Here is a 24,447-nt window from a genome sequence, read left to right on the forward strand (position 1 = left end):
GAATCACCGACCTTACTGGTAATGAATACAGTAACTACTATTTGAGGGAGGATGTCCACGTGCCGAGCCAGGCATTACGCCCACGTTACTTCATTTAACCCCAAAACAGCCCCACGAGGCAGGGACGGAGAGCATCTTCATTTTATGGATGAGGAATCTGACTTGGAAACCGGCCCAGGCTGAAACCTCCACAAGCCAGGACACAGACACAAGTCTGTCCCTGTAGGAAGTTTGGCACCGCGTTCAAGGCCTTGGATACGGGAGAGCAGTGCCACCCTGACTGGACCTTAGACCAGGTGGTGTTCCCCCAAAGTCCTTGTTAAAAACGCCCTGGTTGGCACTCAGCAAATCCAGACGACGCCCATGTGCAAAAGCGCACTTACTCCTTCCCCAGTCTTCTCCTGGGCCAAGACCTTAGCAACCTGGAGCCACTCACCACCGCTCTGTCCTGTCTCCTCCTTTCCCAACCCCCTCGCTTTCCATTTTCCCCAACATGGAAAGAAGTCCTACTAGATTTACACAAGGTGCTTCAGTCATTCTGCCAGGCAGCTTCAGAAAGCTTCCTGTCCTGTAACTACGAAAGCACTGTGGGTTCAGCAGAAGTGGCCTTGCCAACTGCATCACAAGGAAAGTGAGCACATAGAACAGGTGGAGAGCACCCGACCTGGGCGGGCCCCGCGTGTGCAGGCTGGCGCAGAAGCCCCCGCCTGCAGCGACCCCCCTGCACAGCCAGACAATGGCGATCCTGCCCGCTCCCGGCCTGTGCACTGACGGGGCTCCAGCTCGGCCGGGCATGTCCCCTCCGGGGCCACCAGCCAGCCCTTCATGCGTAATCGCTGGTCTGCAGAACGCACGCCCCGGCTTTGTTCATCCCCAGGTGGTGAGTGTGGTGTCATCACGTCCCTGTGCTGAGACCTATCATTTCACATCACTTCGTTTCCAGGAGAGGGAGACTGCACATTCAATTCCCTTGCCCAGGACTGAGCATCGCAGAGCTGCCACTGAGAGCTGCCTTTGTTTCCTCAACACGACGACTTTGACGGAGGGTCTACCAGGCACCGGGACAGCCAGGAGCACCTCCGGCAAGCCCCCCACATGCCCAGGCTCTCGCGACCACAGGGGTATGACATCCCCATGGTACCTGGTCACGGAGCCTAGCGTGGGACAAAGTGTAGCTTTGGTTAAGAGACACCACCACGGGCATGGAAGCAGAGAGAGTGATCTCGGGGCGGGGGGCGAGTAAGGTTTCCACAATGAGGACGTGTCTCCAAGGTGACCTCTGCGTCCACGATAAGGTATTTTCAAGCTGCCTTTAGGTCGATCTGACTCAGGAGCTGGTATCTATCATTTATTGCCAATCATGGCACCAAGGCTGGTGGCCAGGGCCCAGCGTGTCCTGATTAGGTGAGGTGTGAGTGGGGACCTCGGGCAGGGACAGTCGCTCAGGGGAACCAGAACGTGCTCACGAATCACCCCTCAGCAGGCACAGGTGAGAGACAGGCTTCCTTCTCAGACCACAGGAAGACACTGGCCTTTACCTGGTGGGTGGAATGCAGCTTAGACGCCCTGAGCAGCACGAAGATGAAGCCAACAGGAGGGTCGCAGACGGGTCAGGGGGACAGACGCTTGGATTCCTAGTCCTGGCGGGGTGTCCCCTCCCCCTGCCTTGTGCTGTGTCGGGACTCAGCGTGCACAGAGAAGGAGCAGTGGGCGCCCAGCGGGGATTCATGTATAGCTAAGAGCCTTACAGACAAGAGGTGGGAATTATCTGAGTGATCATGTCCATGAAAAATCAGAGGCTACCAGGGCCAACGCAGAGGCTCGCAGCCCTGAGCATGCCCGCCGGCCCTGCTGGAGGTCAGCACTCAGATTCTGACCTTGGGGTACGTTGCTGAGCTCTAAGGAGTGTGCGGCCGGCAGCGTGGGGAAGAGGTGGGAACCGCGTCATCTCCTGGGCGCCCGGTGTTCGCCGGTCCGTCTGCTGAGCCCCTGAGAGTCACCACCTCACTGAACTCCCACACCAGCCCACGAGGGAGGGGAGGTTGTTATCCGCACGTTTGTGGATGATAAAGTGGAGGCACAGAGAGTTTAAGTCACTTGGCCAAACCCACACGGCAGGCAAGCAACAGAGGTGGGGATTCAAAGCCAAGCCTGGGTGAATTCTAAACGTGACCCGGGCTTCCGGACGGGGCCCCATCTTCCGTTCCGCCTCTGAGCCCTGCAAGCTCAGGAGTGGATCCTCTGCCCGCACCTCACGGCTGCTTTGTCACGCCTGCTGTCGCTCTCAGATCAGGGGCCCCGCTGGTCCAGCTGAAGCCACAAAAACTGGCTGACGTGAAGTGTTGAACCAACACACAAGGCTCCGAGAACTGCTCCCAGCACAGACAGCCGACCCTGTAACCCACACACCAGCCGATCGGTTTAGTTATTAAGAACCCCAACTTCACAGAGGACATTGACCCGCCAATGTGCTAAGAAGTGCACCCACTCCGCTCGACCTGTAAATGGGGGACTTGGCATGAACGTCCAGGCCTGCGGGACCCCAGAGTTGCTCAGACACTGTGCTGTCCTGATGCCCAGGACTTTGAAAACGACTTACAGGAAGGGTTACTACGGGTCTTTCATGTAGATATCCTACCACCATCTCAACATAGATGTTCCAAGCTGAAATTACCACCTTGCTCCCATGATTGGTTTGTCTTCCTAAATCCCCGTGTCTGGGGCTGACGGGGCCACCTCTCCTCCCCCAGAGCCACGAATCGAGCTCACGGTGCACCAGTCGCCCTAGGGCTCAGCGCAGCCCACCACACCGTAGGAGCTCCATAGATAACGACTGACCGCATGAAATAAGCAAAGGAGTACAAGCGAGAGTCCGTAATCTAAGGGACTGGAAGGGTGAGGAGATTTTCCTATGGGTTTCAGAAAAGCCCAGCAAAGGTCATGCGACACTACTACAGAAGAATCACTGTCAGACCACCTGCTGTGACAGTCCAGCGGCCCTTGTCAAAGGCTCAGAGGGGCCCTTCCTTCCAGGTCCCTGGGCGATGATCCCCTCTCCTCACCCAGCAGGGAGGGCCTCCCACCGCCCTCTTCACCGGCAGCTTCCACCAGCTCCACCTGCAGCACCCCCTCGGCTGCCCTTAAAGGGAATCCCAGTGGAAGGGGCCCTTGTCCACTCCCCCCTGGGCCCCAGGGCACCAAACCTAGACACACAGAAAATGACCAGGGATAAGGTGCAACTTACAGAAAAGAATCGTATCGAACACTGGCTCCACAATCAAGGGCGAGTTTGAGGCAGGAATGTTGCTACAACAGAGCTGGGATAGTTCTGGGGAATCTGAGCTGAGACTGATGGAAGGTGTCCTGTATTAATAGCAGTAAAACTCCATCTAACAAAACAACAAAGTGAGTGTAAATATAGGGAAGCAAACAAGCCTGGACTTCGGAAGTACAAAGAATTACCCATTTCAGATCAAAGCTCTTAAAGATAAACACACGATAGGGAAAGAGTCAGGCAGGGGAGGGGAGGGTTGAAATGCAGCCTCTCTTTCTTCCTTGCAGCCGTCCTTCCTGGGGAGAATTCTCTGCTTCATCCCACAGTGATCAGGAAACCTCCTCCTTGGGAGGGGGTGGCAGGAGCCCCCAGCCTGCACTGGCCTGGGTCTCTGCTCCGTTTCTTTTCTTCCGCTGTAACCACCATGGGCTGGATACCTGTCGCGTGCTGGGTACCCTCACAGTAACCCTACGAGCCCCAGTTTCGCTCAGGAAGCGAAGGCTCTGAGTGCTTAAGGGACTTGCCCAAGATCTCACAGGCAGAAACTCAGAGAACAGGGCATCACACAGAAGGTGGCTGACCCAAACAGCCGTGATCAGAAACTATGGTTTGAAATAATTCACCACCTATTACTAATTAAGTTCCTACAAGGTGTGGATAAATGTTAAATAGTAACGTCAAATCATTTAAACCAGCGGTTCTCAAAGTGTGATCTGGGGACCCTCTCAGGGGGTCTACGAGGTCAAAACGATGCTCGTGACGACGGTCGGCTCCACGTGCCTCCCCTCTCGTTCTTCTCGGACGTACAATGGGTTTTTCCAGAGGCTACGCAGCAGGTGCTGGCCCCTACCCTCTGTAGGCTCCTGGGATGCGTTCTTGTATATATTCTTGTGATCTAAGTTTTTCTCAATTTCAATTTGTAAGACGGTCAGTGTTGACTGCTATAACTCACATCGACGAAGGCTGTCTGGGATCTTCAATCATTTTTGAGAGCGTAAAGGAATTGTGAGGCCAGCAAGTTCAAGACCTTCTCACTTAAATAACCCGGACGGATCCTGACACACTGACCCGCTTGTGGGTTTTCTGCGTCCATCTCTTACCGTACACTGGCTGCTCTAAAATGTGGCAATCTATTTAATCTGAGGTAGGTGTGGTACTATTTCTAAAACTGCAGTTTTCATAAGGTGGTTTATATTGCATATTTGAAATCTGGAGGCTTTTCAGGAATGTATCATAAAACCACCTCCATAAACTGTCTCTAAGGAACAGGGATGATAACACCACCGGGAAACTCTCAGTCGTAAGCAGGTTATTGCAAACTTACAAAATTTCTGGAATCATCATTTTTATTATTATTCTTAAGGGAGGCTGAGAAATCTTCCCATAGTTTTGAAGTCTTATCAGCTCCATTTTCAGAAGTTTTCACTTTCTCGATTTTCCCCTGACAATCTGCTACAGTCCTCACCTAGTATGATTCTGTTGCGAATCCCACGACGCAGGCCCAGCAGACAGTAGTGCTTGGTCCGAACAGAGCTTTAGCAACAGGGTTTTAGCTTCTTGCCTTGGCTAATTTACTGACACATAAAGCTACTCAGTGGTGTTTCAAATTTTTACTTCAGGAAGTTATCTAATTAGCAGAAGAAATAGAAAAGTAGAAATCTACCCTCTGATTCACAATTGGGAGAAATATAGATCCAGATGAATACGAAACTTGAGCAAAATTAAGAGTTCTATTGAATCCAATGGTGTTAAAACGATAAACATGACTTGGTGTGTATTAGACAACGCAGGAAAATGGACCTCAACGGGACTGCCAGGAATTACCGTCGGAATAAATTAATATGCTCCGAAGAACGCGTGTAAATCTCTGCTGTAGGCAACGTGTGTCGGAGGCCAGGGAAGGCTAGAAACACTTGGGAAAGGGGAAAATGAGAAATTTTTGAAAATTCTCCTAAAATGCAAGTTTCTGCAAACAGAGAATTTCAAGAGTGGAGGCTGTGATTTTGGTAAATCTAAACCAGAGCCTGGAGCTCTTAGGAACAAAATACACCAAGAGTCACTGTATCGACCAGGAACTATGTTAGCATCTATGACATCACTGAAACTTTACATTATTCTGTGTTGTATTTTCTCCGAGAGATTTCAATCCAACCCGTGTCCTGGTTTCAGTTCTATGATAGAATCAAAAACTGTCCAACACATCGTGTCGTCAGTCTTAAAAATGAGTAGCGGCCACTGATGCTCCCCAAGTTTGAAATAATAAAACTATTATTGATTATATTATCTCCACACGGCTGAGAGCAAATATTTTGTTGAAACTGTATTAGGACGAAGCTGGCTCACTTTGAAAGCTCAGGTGAAGCTGCCCAGGGCCCGAGCTCCTGGTCCAGGGACACACTTCCCTTAGATGTGCCCCCGCTTCGGGGTCAGGTGCGTGGGTTGGAACCTGACCCTGCGGTTCGTGGGCTATGAAATGGGAGGATGCTTCTCCTCCGGAGCCTCTGCTTCTTCACCTGCTCCTGGGAGATGCAGCCCTGGAAGGCCTGGCGGGAGGAACACAAGCCCTGCCACCAATACCTGGACGTCAACATCTCAAAGTAAAGGTCACAACTGCAACACTATTTAAATGGACTAAGCTAAAAAATATACACCAAAACCTTTCATTATGGCTGGAAACACCATTACAAGATGAACTAGGGGGTAAAGTTCTTTTTTAATATATTTAGGTTACCGAGTGTTTGAGTTAAATCGGAAGTCGGTGTCATCATAAGCCTTGTCCCGGTTTACATTTTCCAGGGCTTTAATTGCCTCTTCTATGGGAGAGCTAAGAAATGTGTGAATTGACGTGTAACATCTTTACGAAATTCCTTTCCAACTTCCTTCAACAACTAGAGGTAGGAAAATGCCCTGAGAGGACGGCAGGTGAAGTGTCCATCTGTCCTAACAGCAGCACTGTGTGATCCACCACCAGGCCCAGGGGTTGCATCTTCTCCTTGGTTCCACGGGGAAGACAGGCCTTCCTTCAGTCAACATCCGTGTCCCCCTAACGTGCACGGGACACGGAGGAAAATGAGAATTACACAGGATCCAGTCCAAACGATGGAAGAGACAGACAGCCAGACAGATGCTGACCCTCAGATTCCAAGAACTACACCAGGAGGGTTGTTGCTAGCGGAACGTTTCCCCCGACACAAACGCGCTCCTCATGTTTCTGGGGCAGGAACTGCATGAGGGTGACACTCGTGCTTCTCTCCCCCTTCTCTCCCTCCTCCGGGGCGGCAGGGGTCGGAACCCACGGCCCACCCCCCGGCCTGGCCTGAGGGCCCCCGCGCCTGCCCCCCGTGGCCAGGGGCGCCCCCTCCCCCAGCCGCACTGGCAGGGGCTCACGGAGACCATAGCAGCCCGCCGTCCACCCGCCCGGGCGCCACCCTGGCTGCCCCTCCCTCTCTCCCAGCCACTCACACTCATCGGGGGAGGAGGGCCGGGGCTCTGACTCCCTAGGCTCCCAACACCTGGCTGCACGGACTGCGGACCTTACCAGGTGAGCCAAGACCAGCATTTGGAAAACAAAATTCTACACCGAGGAGACAGCAGCCACCAACGCAGGCGGCCACAGTCAGCGCCGGTCGTGTGGGATGCCAGCCTCTGCCCATGTCTGTAGCTCCTGTCTCCTAAGAGGCTGGAATTCAGCAGATACCCACCACTTGGGACCTGCACCAGGGGGAAAGGCGGGAGCCTTGGAAAGCAGACTGCGGCATGGGCTCCGCACAGGCCAGGATTTCCTTACGGAAAGAGGAGGCCCCTCCTGTCCAGAGGCCTTTAAGCGTTAAAGGAGGGAACAACCTGGCCGTCCCTGTGGGCGGGAGGCTGGGACACAGGACGTCGAGCTGCAGAGCCCACGGATGTTGGGCTGCAGGCTGATTCTGACGGCAGGGCTCCCGAACCCACTGCCTGAATTCAGGGCCTGAGCCCTGCTGTCCAGCAGCTGGGGAAAGTTACCCACACCCAGGAGCTCTCAGATCGGCACAGCCAGCTTTATGAATTATGTTAGGATCTGACTTTAGATTTCAGAGACATGAACTGTGGCTTCATCCTCAAGAGGATCGTAGAGTCTTATTAATAATGACAGAAAAGGAGAATTGTTTTGTTTGCAGGTGTCTCCCAAGGGTCTAGAGAAACACCTTGTGTACAGCAGGTGCCCACTGAACAGTTCTGAATGACAGAAGCATTTATTAAAAAGAGAATATGCCACAATCTTGACTTGAGATAAAGAAATAACTTGATAAGATGACCGCAAACCCAAATATGAAGCCTGCATCTTAAAAGGCTGTTGCCCAGGATACTCTGCACCTAGGAATTCAGTCCACCTGAATAATCAAAGAGAAACCAGACGGGCCTGAAAAGCAGGTTTAGTCTTATTATCAGATGGGGAGTGTTTTTTAATAATGAAATCAAAATAAAGGAAGACAGGAGAGGTATCTTTAAAAGAAATGTTGAGATTTTAGAAGCTGATTTGAGACCCAAGAAATATGAAAGGGAAATGACATCTTAATGGCAGATCACAACGGGAAAACAGACAGACGCGGGTTCACTGCTTGGAGAGAGGGTATTAGAGTAGCGGGGGCTGGATCTTCTTCGTTACAGTTCATCAAGGGTAAACGGGACCCAGAGACGTTTGATGAGCAAGATGAGACAGGCCCTCAGGAAGCAGACAGGGCAGTTTCCCCAGAAGAGCCAGGATCCAGAAACCCCGGAGAGTCCCGTCCTAAGGCTGGAAGGGGTCGGAGTCCACAGGGGTCTGTGGGGTCTCCACTCCCTGTACACGGTGTGAAAGCTTCAAGCTCCTGTTTCAGACAACAGTCACTCAGATGACCTGAACATTATTGCACCACGAGTACCCAGAACTGGTAGACTAAGTAGTAAAAACACACCTATTAGAGCTGAGCTTGAAGAAGGAGGGAGAAACTTCAAGGCACCAAATATAAAGAGACGGATGAAACCACAGAGCTGACCCTGCACCCAAGGTGCCGGTGGGGGTGAGGTGTTGGTAACCTTGGGGCCGGGTTTTCACGACCACACTGATAGGCAACGGGCATTGGTCCCAGTCACGGTGGGAGCTCAAACCAAACTTGATGCAGAGGCCCAGACCCCCCAGGACTGTGTTCTCAGTGAACAGATGGACAAGGACCCTCCCACGAGGACCGGGATTCTTGTCTATCTCAGCCTGGGCTCTGGGGGGAAAACAAAAACAATAACCCTGAAACTATAAATCCCAGAGGACAAAACACTAGTGTGTGGGGTTTAAAATGACCCACCAACATGGTCTAGGAACCCCACAAGCTGATAAATAAGAGAGATTAGTCCTGGGCCATCTTCAGTACTTCTCACAAAAACAGTCATAAAACTGTATTCTGGGAATGGCCCCCAACCTCAAAACCAACAGGATTCCAACAGCTAAATTTCCGCTAAAGATCAGCTCACAGCCCAAAACTACAAAACACATGAAGAAAGAATCCAGCAGCAGCAAGAGTTGGTACAAAGAGCAAACAGACCAATGGAGCCCCTAGAACAGCAGATCACGAAACAACTTGACAGAGACATCACACGGGCATCGTTAAATAGATTCAAGGCTCCCCTGGTGGCGCAGTGGTTGAGCGTCCGCCTGCCAATGCAGGGGACGTGGGTTCGTGCCCCGATCCGCGAGGATCCCACATGCCACGGAGCGGCTGGGCCCGTGAGCCATGGCCGCTGAGCCTGCGCGTCCAGAGTCTGTGCTCTGCAACGGGAGAGGCCACAGCAGTGAGAGGCCCGCGTACCACAAAAAAATAGACTTAAGGTGTCACAGAACGTCTTATAACCTTAATAAAAGAATAGGCAATACTTAGAGGAGCCAGCAAAAACTTCCACAAGTAAATGCAGTTATCAGAATATAAAATTCAATAGGTCCAACTTAAAGATTATGTACAGGTTAATGAAAAATTATTAAATTAGAAGATTTAAATTAGAAGATCTGAGGAAATTATCAATAATGCATCACACAGAGATATAAAATGTGGAAATTATGAAAAAGAATTAAATGAACAAATCCAATTTATATTAGAAAGCTTAAACTTAAAGCACTTTACTATCAATCATTCCCTCCTGCGTTATTCTCCATTTCAAAGTACTTCTTTTATCTGTTCTTTCAGCAAGGATCTAATATAAGTTCCAGAAAGAACTTGAAAATGGGTTAAAGTACTAAATGTGAGAAACAAAAAACCATACAAACGCTTACGAGATTATCTTCATGATTTGCAGCATGGAAGAATTTATTTAACAAAACAAAGAAAATCATAAAGGAAAAGATTAATGCATTTGATGGCATTAAAATTAAAACTTGTCTGTATGACAAAAGATACTACAATCAAAGTGAAGAGCTAATCCACAAGAGAAAGATTTACAATCCAAACCGGGTAACTGACAAAAGATTTTTTATCCAGGGTATATAAGAATACAACCCATCAATATGAAATTAACTCAGCAATAAGCAAACTATGTAAAAAAGGGATTCAGGGAGGAGGATGTCCCCAAAATAAATGTTTCAAGCCCTCTCTAGTAATCAGGGAAATGCATGTTACAATAAAGAGATAACATCTACCTCCGTCTGATTGACAAAACTTAGTAGGTCTGATCCCACACAGTGTTGAGAGGAACATGGGAAGACCACTTGCCAGAGTGTAAACTGGTTCAACTTCTTAGCCACTTGGCCAGGTCACCGTTAAAGTTGACCACATACTGCCCGACGCAATTTCCATCTCATTACCGACCCTCAGTGCCCTCACACAAGCGTCCTGTCAGGAACACAGGAATGCTTGTGCAGTGTTGACAGCAACAGCAAAACCATCAGTCCACCGGAGGGAAGTGGATAAAAGACAGCTTATTAATATTACGGAACATTTTACAGCAGTTTAAATAAATGGATTACTTTTATATAGTTGTATCTCAAAAGCATTATATGGAGTGAAAATGAGCTGTCAGATAATACAGTATCACTTACGCACATTTTAAAGCATACTGATAGCATATATTTATGTGGATATATACTTAGGGGAAAGTCATAAAAAACTGCATGGAAAATAATTAATGCCAGGATGTCAGTGGTGATTTCAGTGTGGTCATTTCCTCTGTGAAAGGCAGGAGGAAGAAGGAGGAGAAGAAAGAAGGTGGCCTTAAATATATCTTTACATTTTATTTATTTTTAGTGAGAAATCTGAAATGTGTGTGTCTATATGTTAACAACGCTTTTATCTTGGTGGTGGTTACACAGGCATCTATTAAAATATTTACACTTCATGATGGAAATGCTTTATCATTCAAAATGATTGTTTTAAAAACCTAAATGATTATAGATAAGAGGAAGGAGGAACTCAGTTCCGTGTGGAAATTCATGCTAAGGAGAGGAGATGGTCCTTCAAAGACAAAAAAGGGGGAGGACGCCAGTCGGATGAAATAAGCACTGAATTTATGTATTTATATTTCTCTTAATCATTTATGTCACATCTGATTTTAAAGCAACTCTGAAGCACGTGACAGCAAATGACCCTCTTATAATTGACCTATTAAAGAAGAGTAAGAACCGGACTATGAACGGAGATGTTGTGACAGAAGACCCAGGCTGGAGCAGGCACCATGCAGTGCTCTAAGCACAGCATCCGGGACAGGCTGCCTGGATGTGAACACAGGCTCTAGCACTAACTAGCTGTCACCCACACAAGCCAACGCCTCAGTAAACCTCAGCTCTCTCAGCTGTTAAATAAGGATTGCACTGCTCCCTACTTGGTAGGGCAGTAACAAGGATTAAACGAAAGGATTATGTAAAGTGTTTCCTTGGCATCTTGAAAGAGGCCTAGTGAGTACTCAAAACATCTTAGCTATTATAAGTATTATTTTTGTTATGGAAGGTGAGCATATTACTTACCTCTAAGATTTCTATCAGCTAGACTAAGCGAAAAAGTAACTCAAGCAGTAACATGGATCCCATTACCTCAGACGGATGGATGGATGGATGGATGGACGGATGGATGGATGGATGGATGGACGGATGGAAGGATGGATGGACGGATGGACGGATGGAAGGATGGACGGATGGATGGATGGATGGACGGATGGATGGACGGATGGATGGAAGGATGGACGGATGGATGGATGGATGGATGGATGGATGGATGGATGGGAGGAAGGGTGAGAGAGGAAAGGAAACATCTTACTAGTTTGAAGGTTTCAACATATTTTCCAAACTCTGAATTCTAAAAGGATTTTTGCATGGCTCTCCACATAAGGGACCTAAATGAATAAAAAACGTATCTGACCCAATATAAACTTAGAAACTCCAATTTCCTACCCCACCGAACTTCACTCCCAAGAAAACTATGGCCCTGATAAATGCTCTACACCCATGATGCACCGAAAGGAATCACTGAGGCACACACAGATCAGTCATGACAGATGTTTTATTAGAGGTTCTGTAAGCCTGGATAGTTGGGTAAGGATATCAGCAAGGAGACTAAAACATCACTCCTTTTTCCTAGTGTGTTTCTCATTACTAGAAAACGGTTTTCAGTGAGTAGCAAAATTGCAAGAGAATAAAATTAGAAAGATCACTGCCTTTCCAACCTCCTCCCCAGAAAGTATCAAATCTTGGAATTTTATTCTTCCTAGCTTTTTCCATTGGCTTAATCACTCTAGCATTACATACAAGAAAAAATTCCTTTGAACAGGTGCCCTATTTATGAAGACATTTATAGCTGCCATAAAAAATATAGGAAAATTATTATTCCTCCTCCTCTAATTTTTCTGCTAAAAAGTTAGAACAGTAAACTGGGTCTGAATCGCATGACCTGCTGTATTTACTGTGCCTAAACCTTCACACGTACAGAGAACAAAGTTCCTATTTCTTTTCCTTCCTTCGTTTCCCCTGCAATTCTAACATACTTCTCCAGGGCTAACTCTGACTTTGAATTTGTAAAGTCCTTCAACAGGCCAATAATAATAATGAAATACTGCACTCAGGAAGCCTCCGTGCTCAGTTTCATACCCCTGAGTTACTACTGCTGATTGAAAAGGACTAAGTGACCAGGTGTTATCTTTACACTATAAAGCAGTGTATTCGAGACCTTAAAGGCCACTATCATGGGGAAGGCCTCATGAACTTAACAGTTATTTTCTTCATAATTACCTCTATCTCATAAAATCATAAGGACTTAATGACATTATTATATTTAAGGCTCTATTCGCATTACGGTAGGGAGCTTTAAAAACTCGCAAACGTTCTACATGCCACAGAAAAGGATAGGGAATCAGAAACATACTTGAATCATCTTGATATTAAAGCAAACTTCTATCTCCCCTCTTGGCACACCCATACAAAGATCCTGCAGGAAGTGGAAACTTGTAGGAGCCTTGACTAATTTTGGCAAAGCAAGTCCTGAGCTGCCTCTTTGCATTGCATCTGTAATGTGTAGTCTGGCCACCCTACGTGATCTGAGTCTTAGCCATTTCTCTTGTGTCTGGACTCAGCGACGGGCCCCAACCTAGAGAACAAGGAAATCTTCATTCTTCTCGGAAGAAGGTTTGGAAGCAGCTAGAGTCAAGACAGTCTTCAAAGAGGTTAATTAATTATTTGTGGGAGGAAGAGGGGAGGAGTGTGGGGTTAGGGTCTCTTAGATGAGAATTCCACAGAACATTCAGGCAACTCCTTTCCCCCTCCGTCCTCCTCCCAGGAAGTCCAGTGTGTCAAAACGGAGCCTGTATCTTGTCTAGGAAAACTCAAAGGCAGCCGTCCCACACACAAATAATATGAAATAAATATTATAAACGAGATGGTGAGACATGACACCTTGGCTTAGCCTGGGCTGGGGAGAGAAGCCGAGGAGTCTGTGTGAGTGAAGCAAACACCAGCTGGGAAGCGAGGTTCAGGCCGAGGGCCTGACCCCAAGTTCAGAGTCAGACGGGCAGGGCAAGGATGTGTTCTGTTTTGTAACCTTATTTTTATGGCTATCTGCTGGTGGGCTGCTTCGCCTGGTTCTGGTCTATTTCAACATCCATTTATGCTCCATGGCCAGTTCCTAACAAACACATTCTTTCGTCTACCTTGCCAAGCAGGAGTCCTCAAACCTGGACCCACCCCAGTAATCGTAGGAGGTCTCTTCTCTCTCTTTGGGGGAGTGAAAGCCCCTCCTGGTAGCCTTCCCCGTACCCCTCTCCGCTGCACCCCTGACTCCCAGAGAGCTTCCTTCCCTTCCAGGGCAGACCCAGATCTCCAGCAACTTGGAGAACCTTGGCCCAATAGAACACATGGGATATGATCTCGTAGTGAAAGAATCCACCTTGACTTTCAAGCCGAAAATGAAATCAACTAACGTTACTTGCAATTCCTATTTGATATTTTTTCCTGACCTAAATCACAAAATGACACGTAACAAAAGAACACTGCTCAGAGAGGAAAGTTCAAAAAGAACAGCTTATTCGACAAGCGATGCCACGTGAACATCACAATAACTCTGATAGAGCTTGGAAGGCCGCCTGGTGTGAGGAAGTGGCTCCAGTGGTGTGGGACCAAGGAGGGTGGGGACGGGGCCCTGTCACTTACCAGCAGCACGAGGAAGGAAAATCGACCCAGCCTTTCCGAGCCCTCGTTTTCTCACTGCCCCCCACCCCACCCCCGCCCCCTGCACTGTCCTTCAGAGTCCGCGATAAGGCGCGGGGACCGCGGTATTGGCACACGGCGGGTGCTCCGCCCGCTGGCTGTCCTTTCCCTGTGGTGTTGAATCCGTTAGAACTCAGTGTGACCCGCTTCCTCCTCTCCCCAGACAGCCTTCCCACACCACGAGCCTGAACGTGACACGAGAACATGCCAAAGTCTGCTGTAGACCAAATCTTCGCGTACATCTTCTATGTATGACGTCTGACCCCTCTTGTAATTGTTGTCTTATTTTCTAACATGACTGTGTGTATTTAGGGTGTACAACATGCTGATGTGATGCACATACACACAGTGCAACAGTGACCACCGTCAAGCTGCTTAACGTCCCATCACGTGGTTACTGTGTGTGTGTGTGTGATGGGAACACCTGGAATCTACCCTCTTAGCAAACTTCCAGGATTCAATTGTCTTATTAAGTACAGTCACCATGCGGTGCTTTAGGTCTCTAGATTCGTTCCTCCTACACAACCGTCACTTTGTACCCTTCGGCCAAGAACCCCCATTCTCCCCCGCCCCACACTGGTAACAGTCTTTCTACTCTCTGCGCCCATATTTGACTTTTTTAGATTCCACATATAAATGGGATCATGCAGTTTTTTCCTGTCTTGGTCTGGCTTATTTCACTTCTCATAATGTCCTCCGGGTTCATCCGTGCTGACAAAAATGGCAGGATGTCTGTTTGTAAGGCTGAGTCACATTCCACGGTATATGTATACACACCACATCTTCTTTATCCATTCATCCATCAATGGACAGTTAGGTTATTTCCATATCTTGGCTACTGCAAATAATGCTGCAATAAACATGGAGACTCAGATATCTCTTCAAGACACTGATTTCATTTCCTTTGGGTACATTCCCAGAAGATTGCTGGATAATACAGCAGTTGTATTTCTAGTTTTTTGAGGAACTTCCATACTGTTTTCCATAGTGACTGCACCAATTTACACTCTCACCAAAAGGTTCCCTTTTCTCCACATCTTAGGCCACACTTATCTCATTTTTTTGATAACAGCCGTCCTGACAGGTTTGAGGTGATATCTCATTATGGCTTTGATTTCATTTCCCTGATAAGTGATGTTGAGCACTTTTTCATGTACCTGTTGGCCATCTGTATGTCTTCTTCGGAAAAATGTCTATTCATGTCCTTTGCCCATTTTTCAGTTGGCTTGTTTTTTTTGTAATTGAGTTGTATGAGTTCCTTATATATTTTGGAGATTAACCACTTATCAGATATGTGGTTTGCAATATTTTCTCCCAGTCCATAGGCTGCCTCTTCATTTTGTTGATGGTTTCTTTTCCTGCACAGAAGCTTTTTAGTTTCATGTAGTCACACTTGTTTTGCTTTTGTTGCCCTTGCTTTCGGTGTCACATCCAAAACGTCATTGCCAAGGCCAATGTCAAGGAGCTTTTCCCCTGTGTTTTCTTCTAGGAATGATATGGTTTCCGGTCTTATGTTTAAGTCTTTAATCCACTTTGAGTTGATTTTTGTGCATGGTGAAAGATAAGGATCCAATTTCATTCTCCTGCATGTGGCTGTCCAATTTTCGCAACACCATTTATTGAAGAGACCATCCTTTCCCAATTGTGTATACTTAGAGACCTTATCAAAAATTAGTTGACCATATATGCTTGGGCTTATTTCTGGACACTCTATTCTGTTCTACTGGTCCATATGCCTGTTTTTATGCCAGTATCATAATGTTTTGATTACTATAGCTTTGTAATATAATTTGAAATCAGGAGTGTGATGTCTCCAACTCTGTTCTTTCTCAAGATTACTTTGGATACTCAGAGTCTTTTGTGGTTCCACATGAATTTTAGAATTTTTTTTCTACTTCTGTGAAAAATTCCATTGGAATTATCATAGAAATTGCATTGAATCTGTATATAGTTTTGGGTAGTATGAACATTTTTAACAATGCTAATTTTTCCAATCCATGAACATGGGGTATCATTTCAGTTATTTGTGACTTCTTCAATTTCTTTCATCAATATGTCCTCATTTTCAGTGTGCAGATCTTTTACCTCTTGGTTAAATTTACTCCTAAGTATTTTTTTCGATGCTATCATAAATGAGATTATTTTCTTGCTTTCCTTTTTTTGATAGATTGTTGTTGGTGTAAAGAAATGCAACTGATTTTTATGTGTTGACTTCCTATCCTGCAACTTTACTGAATTCATTTATTAGTTCTAGCAGTTTTCCTGTGGAGTTTTTAGGGTTTTCTACATACATGATCAAGTCATCTACAAACGCACAATTTTACTTTTTCCTTTCCAATTTGGATGCCTTTTTTTCTTGTCTGATTGCTCTGGCTAGTACTTCCAATACTACATTAAACAGAAACGATGAGAGTGGGCATCTTTGTCTTACATCTAATCTTAAAAGAAAAGCTTTCAGTTTTTCCCTGTTGATTTTGGTGTTAGCTGTGGGCTTTTCACAAAAGGCCTTTATTATGTTGAGGACATTTTCCTTTACACATATTTTGTTGAGAGTTTTATCACGAATGGATGTTAAACTTTGTCAAATGCTTTTTCTGTATCTATGGAGATGATCATGTGGTTTTTACCTTTCATTCTATTAATGTGGTATATCACATTGATTAATTCTCATAAGTTAAACCAACCTTGCATCCCAGGGGTAAATTCCACTTGGACATTATTTGACCCCTCTTGATATCATCTATAGAAATGGAGGATTCTTGAAGAGTAGTTTTCAAAATTAGAAATGATATCTACTGTTATTCACCAATCAAATGACACATGTATGCTTACTGTCTCAACAGATTAGTTTGTTGGAGGGAGACTCTATATAATCCTAAACCAATTTTTATCACACATTAATCCAAATTTACATACAGGCTTGTTAAGTAAAAGATGGAATCCAGTGCCAAATTTTATTATGGGCTATAATTCACAAATTCTCCTAACTCTGCCTTTAGGAGAACGCACTTTGAGCAAACATTCAGCCTGGTGAGTGCTTACTGAACACTACAATGACCTAGTAATGGAAAAGGTCTCCCCTTAGGTAGAATCAAAATCAAGATGTTCACTCAAGCACACACATTGGTGAAAAGTAGAAGCAAAGTCAGAGCATTAGAAATGAGATATAGGATCTCACACTCTTAGGACTTTTCTCCCACAAGTTTGTTGAGCTTTAAAGTTAGGACAATGACACCTGTACAGGTGATAGATAAACCCTACACAATTAGGGTGGGCTGGGCTTCACAGTCTAGGAAATTGTGGACTTGCCTCAGCCAGGAATGGAAGTTCTGGCTTACACATCTAGGATGAACAGGTGGTTTAACAAGTGATAATACTCCAGTAATTTCCCTCTATGAACAGAATCTTTGTGAAAATCTGTGTTCTAGAAAAGAGGTACCTATGAGGTTGTTAGGTTTAATGGGCACAGAGAAGGCCAACTGGACACACCAAGAATTTGCCAGGAGACAAATACACAGAAAGGAGGACAAAGATATAGTGGCAGAGACGCAGAAACTGACGTCAGAAACAGCCATAAAACAAGGGAGTTATAGGAACACGATTCAAAAAATGAAGGTCACCTCCCCACGTCATTGGCCCTGGCGTCCCTGGATAGTGCTTATTTGCAAGGCTGCACTATTGCCACACTGGAGCACGAGAAAGGGGTTTGAAGAAGTAGGTGCACACTGTAATGAGTGGGTATACGCATCATTCCCCTCTACTGGCTGAGCTAATGAACGACACCACTCATTTTCACTTAATCACGTGAAAAAACAGGTTTGAGACGAAAAAAAAATTGAAAAAGAAGGAGCAAGAATAAAAAAATACAGTTCATTTCTGGGAATTTGAGGTTACTTTCCATTACCAACTTCTTTTCATCTTTTTCTTGGTTTGAAAATGAAAACAAAATAAAAATAAAGCCCAAGTAGGCACAGTTAACGCCCCCACCGACCACGCGGCACGCTCCCCAAACTCCTTTCTATTTACCATTTTAGTTACGCTTACAGAAAAAATGGTCCCCTTGTAACTTAACCCGGAAAACAGATGGCTTCCAAGTAAAATGTTTTCAAGGACCTGTATTTAAAATATAGTGTCTTCAGCAATCAGAGAAGAAAAAGAAATAAAAGGAATGCAAATCGGAAAAGAAGTAAAGTTGTCACTGTTTGCAGATGACATGATACTATACATAGAGAATCCTAAAGATGCTACCAGAAAACTACTAGAGCTAATCAATGAATTTGGTAAAAGTAGCAGGATACAAAATTAATGCACAGAAATCTCTTACATTCCTATACACTAATGACAAAAAATCTGAAAGAGAAATTAAGGAAACACTCTCATTTACCACTGCAACAAAAAGAATAAAATACCTAGGAATGAACATACCTAAGGAAACAAAAGACCTGTATGCAGAAAACTATAAGACACTGATGAAAGAAATTAAAGATGATACAAATAGATGGAGAGATATACCATGTCCTTGGATTGGAAGAATCAACATTGTGAAAATGACTCTACTACCCAAAGCAATCTACAGATTCAATGCAATCCCTATCAAACTACCAATGGCATTTTTCACAGAACTAGAACAAAAAACTTCACAATTTGTATGGAAACACAAAAAACCCCAAATAGCCAAAGCAATCTTGAGAAAGAAAAACGGAGCTGGAGGAATCAGGCTCCCAGACTTCAGACTATACTACAAAGCTACAATAATCAAGACAGTATGGTACTGGCACAAAAACAGAACTATAGATCAATGGAACAGGATAGAAAGCCCAGAGATAACTCACGCAGATATGGTTTGGTTTTTGTTTTTGTTTTTGTTTTGTGGTACGTGGGCCTCTCACTGCTGTGGCCTCTCCCGCCACGGAGCACAGGCTCCGGACGCACAGGCCCAGCGGCCATGGCTCACGGGCCCAGCCACTCCGCGGCACGCGGGATCCTCCCAGACCAGGGCACAAACCCGTGTCCCCTGAATCGGCAGGCGGACTCTCAAGCACTGCACCACCAGGGAAGCCCCATATGGTTATTTTTGGTAAAGGAGGCAAGAATATACAATGGAGAAAAGACAGCCTCTTCAATAAGTGGTGCTGGGAAAACTGGACAGCTACATGTAAAAGAATGAAATTAGAACACTCCCTAACATCATACACAAAAATAAACTCCAAATGGATTAAAGACCTAAACTTAAGGCCAGACACTATAAAACTCTTAGAGGAAAACATAGGCAGAACACTCTATGACGTAAATCACAGCAAGATCCTTTTTGACCCACCTCCTAGAGAAATGGGAATAAAAACAAACATAAACAAATGGGACCTAATGAAACTTAAAAGCTTTTGCACAGCAAAGGAAACCATAAACAAGACAACCCTCAGAATGGGAGAAAATATTTGCAAATGAAGCAACTGACAAAGGATTAATCTCCAAAATTTACAAGCAGCTCATGCAGCTCAATATCAGAAAAAAAATAAACCCAATTCAAAAATGGGCAGAACACCTAGATAGACATTTCTCCAAAGAAGATATACAGATTGCCAACAAACACATGAAAGGATGCTCAACATCACTAATCATTACAGAAATGCAAATCAAAACAGTGAGGTAGACTTCCTCACAGCAGTCAGAATGGCCATCATCAAAAAATCTACAAACAATAAATGCTGGAGAGGGTGTGGAGAAAAGGGAACCCTCCTGCACTGTTGGTGGGAATGTAAATTGATACAGCCACTATGGAGAACAGTATGAAGTTTCCTTAAAAAACTAAAAATAGAACTACCATACGACCCAGCAATCCCACTGCTGGGCGTATACTCTGAGAAAACCATAATTCAAAAAGAGTCCTGTACCACAATGTTCATTGCAGCTCTATTTACAATAGCCAGGACGTGGAAGCAACCTAAGTGTCCATCGACAGATGAATGGATAAAGAAGATGTGGCACATATATAAAATGGAATATTACTCAGCCATAAAAAGAAACGAAATTGAGTTATTTGTAGTGAGGTGGATGGACCTAGAGTCTGTCATACAGAGTGAAGTAAGTCAGAAAGAGAAAAACAAATACCGTATGCTAACACTTATATATGGAATCTAAAAAAAATAAAAGATTCTGAAGAACCCAGAGGCAGGACAGGAATAAAGACGCATACATAGAGAATGGACTTGAGGACATAGGAGGGGGAAGGGTAAGCTAGGACGAAGTGAGAGAGTGGCATTGACATATATGCACTACCAAATGTAAAACAGAGAGCTAGTGGGAAGCAGCTTCATAGCACAGGGAGATCAGCTCGGTGCTTTGTGACCACCTAGAGGGGTGGGATAGGGACGGTGGGAGGGAGATGCAAGAGGGAGGAGATATGGGGATATATGTATATGTATAGCTGATTCACTTTGTTATAAAGCAGAAACTAACACACCATTGTAAAGCAATTATATTCCAATAAAGATGTAAAAAAAAAAAAAAGAAATATACACATGAAAAAATGTGTTGAGGGGCTTCCCTGGTGGCGCAGTGGTTGAGAATCTGCCTGCCAATGCAGGGGACACGGGTTCGAGCCCTGGTCTGGGAAGATCCCACATGCCGCAGAGCAACTGGACCTGTGAGCCACAATTACTGAGCCTGCGCGTCTGGAGCCTGTGCTCCGCAGCAAGAGAGGCCGCGACAGTGAGAGGCCAGCGCACCGCGATGAAGAGTGGCCCCCGCTTGCCACAACTAGAGAAAGCCCTCACACAGAAACGAAGACCCAACACAGCCATAAATAAAAAAAAAAAAAAAAAAAAATGTGTTGAGATAAACAGAATAAAAATCCATGAATACACCCAAAAAAAAAAATACAGTGTCTCTCCTGAAAGGTGGGAGCACCAGCTAGAGAGTTTGTGGAACTGTTATTGCAGCCAAGTCACCCCCGAATTGAAATCGTGGCATCCAAGATGGCGACCCAGGATGGCTCATAATTGGCCTCTCCACTGAGGTCTCGGCAAAGGCAGTGCTCAACAGGGCAAAATGCTAATCCTTCCCTCCCTAATAGCAGTTACAATGAATTCAGTTTCTTTCAGTGTGCAGAAATACCTTCTCTGCAGCTTTTGAGGCATGTTATTTATACTCTCAATCATGTAAAAAAGTCCTTGATCTTTATTTTACACGGCGATTTACTAGAACTTAATATGAACTCAGGAAAATGATGAGAAGACAGAGCAGATTATTATAATTGTAGAGAAAGTGGTTGTAAAAGGGAAGCATGCAGACCTGTTTTGTTTTGTGCGTCTCCAAGATGACTTGGAGCTGTATGCAGTACATACCTGGGATGGTATCAGAGCAGTTCATCCCATTAAAAAAAACGAGATACTGTTGACATCTGAGTAAGGATTACATTTACTTTAATCTGAGCTCCCCTTTTGGGAGGGTGAGGGAGCACCATACAAAACTAAATATAATTAACATTTAAGTAAATAAGATAAAAATATTAGTCTTGGAAGTAAATCTGTGATTGATTTAGTCACAGATGTAAAGATGTAGTCAACTGACACATCTAAACGTGTAATGTGTTCCAAGGACCACAAACAATCAAATGAGTGCAATGTTTTTCAAGGTTCCCTGGGCCTAGGTGGGGCACTCAAGTTGATCATGTCTACACAGCTCTCCTTTGAGATCAAAGCCCAGCAAAGGATGGTTCTTTGAACCTCTGGTGGACTCAAGGTAGAAGGCAACGTGTGGACAACCCACCAGTTGGCTAGGAATTTCAAAGACCAGAATAAAATTTTAAAGCACTTGAATACGGAATGACTTATTTCATTTATTAAAATTTTTTTAAAAATGGACCTCCTTGATCACTCACTGGTGCGGAAATCATACACTTTCTTAAATCTATTTCACAAAGACTTGGGGCCCTTGATGGCTCTATTGCAGTGCAGTTAGGAACTCCATCTGGGACAAACTCATTGGTTATTTTAAGATTTGGCCAGATTCTAGCTTTGAGGCAATATAAAGTTTCTATCTGCAGCCATCCAAAGTTGTTCCAACCTATACTCACGACGTTCAGATCTGTGACATGACACACTTCCGTGTTCACAGCACACATCCAGGTCAGCCAGCATCAGACATCATATCTTAACATTCCTACCAGGGACAAGGAAAATATTTAAACTGTACTTACATGGGATCACTCACTATACAGTCATTCAACAAATAGTCACAGAGTATTTTCTCTACTAGAAGCTGTAGAAGGAACAAAGATGAATCTAACACAGACCTTGTCTTTGAAGAGCTGGCACTAAGTACAAAATCAACTACAAGGTAGAAAGGCGTAAGAGCCCCCAAAGAGGAACCATTTAGGGTGACGGGATCTCGGGAGGAGGGACTCCTTTCTGCCAGGCATTGTGTCTGTATTAAGCAAAGGCCATCTCTTCTAAGCCTCACATCGGGGACAGTTTCTCTCGTTTGACAGCTAAGGACACTGACTGAGTTATGTGACGTGGCTGAGGTCACCAGGCAGTGAGAAGAAAGGGCTGACCCTGAACCTCGGCCACCACCGTGGCTGCAGCCGGCAGCCCTGTCCACCCACGACTGCCTCTCCCCAGGGTCTTGCTCCGCTCCAGACCTGTACACCCAACCAGCTATTCGGATAAAATCTGTAGCCTCTAGGCAGCCTGTCAGTTTAATTTGCTTTTCTTTTTTCAATTTAAAAAATCAGCAAAGATTGGGTTTGTAGTTCCTCCCCTCAGAGTTAGCAACAAACAGGCTAAATAAACATTACCTTTGATCAAAGTCAGTGTGCTCAAAAAATTAAATCTCCTTCTCTCACACGCGCTTCACCATTCATTACTCAAGATGGACAAGGGGAAGAATACGTATACACCCAGGAACAGTCTGGTCAAGGTTATTTATTACAGCATATACTGTGACCTACGTGGGGAAAATCACTTCAGGAGCTAACTATGCTAGAATAGGATTTAATCCATATAGCTAAGCCAGTGACGGCAGAAGCTAGGGGTATTTTTTTTTTAGTTAGTGAAACACCAAATGAAAGGGATGGATCTAGAACACGGAAATGAAGGTCTGAAGGTCTCTCTAATGGGACAGAAAGAAAAGGAACTCTGTAAGCAGTTTCATAGATAAACTAGATAATATTCTTCAAAAACAATGCAAGACATTGGAGTGTTTAAAACAACAAGCATTTAGAGAATGGCACAATTTGTACGGCCGTAATGCACAGTGGTAAAGAACTAAGACAATAGATATGTGGTTATCAGATCATAGAGATAAGAGAATTTTCACACAAATATACAACGTAAGAATCCATTTTTGTTGAAGAGTTGAAAGCTTCTTTCCAAAATCCTGAACTAAAGTCTTTTGGTGCCATGCACCAATTCAGGCGAAGTCAAAGTATTCGGGAAACATTCTGAGGAGTATTTTTGTTTTGCTTTCTCCATCCAAAGGCAGGGTTGGACTGGGGGAGTTTGGGTATTATGCTGTTATGGGCTTTTTCTAATCTTTATACCTACAAAATAAAGGAATAAGTAACCAGTGAAGCTCCCCAATCGGTTCAGAAGCCAGCAAAGGAGCTTTGAAATACTAAAATTATTACCTGCTGGCAAAGCTTAGGATAACTCGATAATTGTATCGAGGCTGGGCTCACACACACACCACATCCAAACACCTTTAAGAAGAGGATCTGCTGACAATGGGGCCTAAGGTTCTTCGAGCAACTGCACCACGACTTGACCAGGAAGCAACCTCCTTATTTTGATTCAACCTTGTGGTGTAAATACTTTAATAAGAACTTTCTTTTAGAGACAAGCGGCCATGCAGTAACCCTCTAAAGGTTCCCAAGAAGCACCAGCTTTACAGAACGGACACGTGGTCCCACAGACAAAATGCCCTAAGCTGGTATAACCGGTTTCCTATCATGTTTCCTACCAGATGTTATACTTTTTGCCTCCTTTTCTTTTCCTTAATAGTTTGACAAAGCTGGTCACTTGCGCAGCTGCTTCCCAACTCAAGCGCGCATTACTCCTTCCACCAGGCAGAGCTGGGTCCTCGCCCTCCCGCGCCGTAACAACCCGACCTCCGCCTTCCCCACCGGCCCTGCGGCGGCACCGCGGGCACCCCGGGTACCTGCCACCACCAAGCCGAGCTCCCGGGGCGTGGGGACCACGACTCACACAGCCCCTGACCCCTCCCGGGCCTGCATAAACGCCTAAGGATGAGGAACCGCCCTGACGCAAGCAAGTCCCTGATGGTCCTGAGCGACAGGGCGAGTGGAGCGGGCGGGACTCAGAGAAGAGTGTGGAGGGGCGGGGGCGCCGGAGACACGAGCCCCGGGCCCACTGCCGCCGTCGGCGCACTGCAGACACGTGTCTCCGAACATCGTCACCATGGCGTCCCGGCTTGAAGAATGCGCTTCAGAATCATCCCGGTACACCCCCGAACCAGGAGGACACCGCCG

The sequence above is a fragment of the Neophocaena asiaeorientalis genome, unplaced genomic scaffold (genome assembly GCF_003031525.2).
Source record: "Neophocaena asiaeorientalis asiaeorientalis breed wild unplaced genomic scaffold, Neophocaena_asiaeorientalis_V1.1 scaffold443, whole genome shotgun sequence".
In the NCBI taxonomy this organism is placed as follows: domain Eukaryota; kingdom Metazoa; phylum Chordata; class Mammalia; order Artiodactyla; family Phocoenidae; genus Neophocaena; species Neophocaena asiaeorientalis.